The sequence below is a fragment of the Mus pahari genome, chromosome 6 (genome assembly GCF_900095145.1).
Source record: "Mus pahari chromosome 6, PAHARI_EIJ_v1.1, whole genome shotgun sequence".
In the NCBI taxonomy this organism is placed as follows: Eukaryota; Metazoa; Chordata; class Mammalia; order Rodentia; family Muridae; genus Mus; species Mus pahari.
In genome coordinates this window covers 100,284,126-100,286,586 of record NC_034595.1, presented here as the reverse complement: position 1 = coordinate 100,286,586, position 2,461 = coordinate 100,284,126, and positions in this window count along the sequence as shown.

Here is a 2,461-nt window from a genome sequence, read left to right as displayed (position 1 = left end):
TTTTTTTTTTTTTTTTTTTTTTTTTTTTTTTTTTTTTTTGTTTTGGTTTTGGTTTTTTTTTTTTTTTTAAGATCTTTTTTTTTTTTTTTTTTTGTATATGAGTACACCACAGCTGTCCTTAAACACACCAGAAGAGAGCATCAGGTCCCATTACAGATGGTTGTGAGCCACCAAGTGGTTGCTGGGAATTAAACTCAGGACCTCTGGAAAAGCAGCCAGTGCTCTTAACCGCTGAGCCATCTCTCCAGCCCTTTTTGTTTGTTCTTGAGATAAAGAGTTTTACCCTATAGCACAAGCTGGCCTGGAGCTCACTGTGTAGCCTTAGGTCAGCCACTTGACTGCTTCTCATTGCCCGTGGAAAAATGAGAAGAGCTAAGAGATGCGCGAAGGTGAAGAAACCTCTTGTGCTTTACAAGGTCAAGGAGGCTGAGTGAGTCAGGCTCTGGGTTGATGAAAAATACTCACAGATGCTTCATACAGACCCCCAGATTCTTAATACTACTAGCAATAAGCATTCTTAGCCTCTAAGCCACCTCTCCATCTCATCTGCTTTATTCTTTACAGCCACACACAGTATTAACACGAAGCTTTTCCTATCCTGAGATGGAACCATGGGTGGTGCCACCCACCTCACAGTGTTCAGTGTCCTCTTGCTGGTTTTGTTTGAAATTGTCTTCTGTCATCCTTGTTAGCCTCAAACTCCCTGTGAAGCTGGGAATGACCTTGGGGTCTTCTGCTTCATCCCAGGTGTTAGAATCGCAGGCTTGCACCAGCACATCTGCTCTGTGGTGCTGCAGATCAAACCCTGGGCTTCTTATATGCCAAGCTGGTGCTCTGTCAACAGAGCCACAACCCAAGCCTCCCCTTCTCACCGCTATTATTAGAAAAGAGGATAAGCCGAGCGCATTTGTGATGCTCTTGAAATAATCCAGGAGATAGCCAACTATGCAGGACTCAGATCAAAGCAAGTGCAGTGAACCCAGGGGGAGAGGCTGGACTCTGGAATAGGTTGGGTTCCGTAATTGAGGTTTGGGAATAGATTAGAGGAAGTGCAGTCATAGTCAGGTAGACAGGCCAGGTGCCTTCAAAGGACATCGAGGACAATGTTGGGGATACTGAGTGGAGCGGCTTAGGGTGAAGTGTAAAGATTTCAGGCTTGATATAGATATCTGTAGTATAAGAGAAGTATGGACTGGAGACATAAATATGGGGCTTATGGCTTCTGGAATGACTGAAAGCTGTGAGACTGGAGGCATCTGAGCACTTTAAATCAGTGTAGTAAGCTAACATGGTAGCAATAGCAAAGTCCCAACATGTCATCGGCATGACGTAGGAGGATTTCAACTTCAAGGTCACCTTTGACTTCATAGCGCGCACAAGATGAGACCAGCCAAGGCTACATGAAACCACTTCAAAAACTGTCAAAAAAAATCAATAAATCAATAAATAAAATGAGTATTAGAAGCCAAGCATTGGAGGGCTTAGACCTGGAATCTCAGATATTAGGTAGAGGCCAGAGAGTCAGGCATTCAAGGGCAGTCTCCACCTCATGAGGACTCTGGGGCTGTCTGGGGCTACCTGAGACCCAATCCCACACAAAACAATCCTCAAATGCACCTATCTCTGCCTGCTTCTTGGTCCCAGGCCATTGTCCCCTGCAATAGGGTTTATTGCCTAGTTCTAAGCACCTAGCCCTTGTTATTAAGCAGTTTGCCTAAAGCCTGTGGATTAATCGAGAAACTGATTTTTATCATCATAAATCACGGTGTGGCTTGACTGAGCTCAGGGGATTTGAGGCTGACTGAGGGAACTTAGATGTTCGTGGTCTAATTGTGGCTGGGGCTAAGCTGTCCTGAAGGTCTCCACATCTGGTTCTTGCCTAGCACACCTTCAGTGACCTCTAAGACCTCCGTCTGTTGTAGACCCAGGTGGTGTGGGTTTCAAAACTTGGGACTACAAACCTGGTTCTCAATGGTAGGGGTGCTGATATTGTAGGGTAAAAATAGCCTAAGAAATAGAAAGAGGTCTTTCTTTGTTTGGATTTGTGTTTAGTTTGGGTAATGGGGTAAAGCCCAAGACCCCACACATACTAAGCAAGGGATCTGATACTCTTAAGCCACTCCTTTATGATGTCATAAAGAAACATGAGCAGGAACCTTGCTCTGGTCATTGCCAAAGCCCCTGGGGTCCCCGGGGTCCCAGGGCCGGTGGGGACCTTGTGATGTTGCTGGTTTCCAGCAGAGTCTCTAAACCTTCTGTCCTTTTGTATCGTGTGGCGCTCTGTAGTGGTTTAAATTATCTATGCTGTTTTGTTGAAAGCTAAGCATGTTGGAGAACTCGGCCACTGAGGGAAGGGGAGGAAGTGGAAGGCACAGTGCATTGTGGGAGGTCAGAGGCTCTTCAGTCTTGCTATAGCTTAGGACTCTTGGTAAAGGTGTGTGTGTGTGTGTGTGTGTGTGTG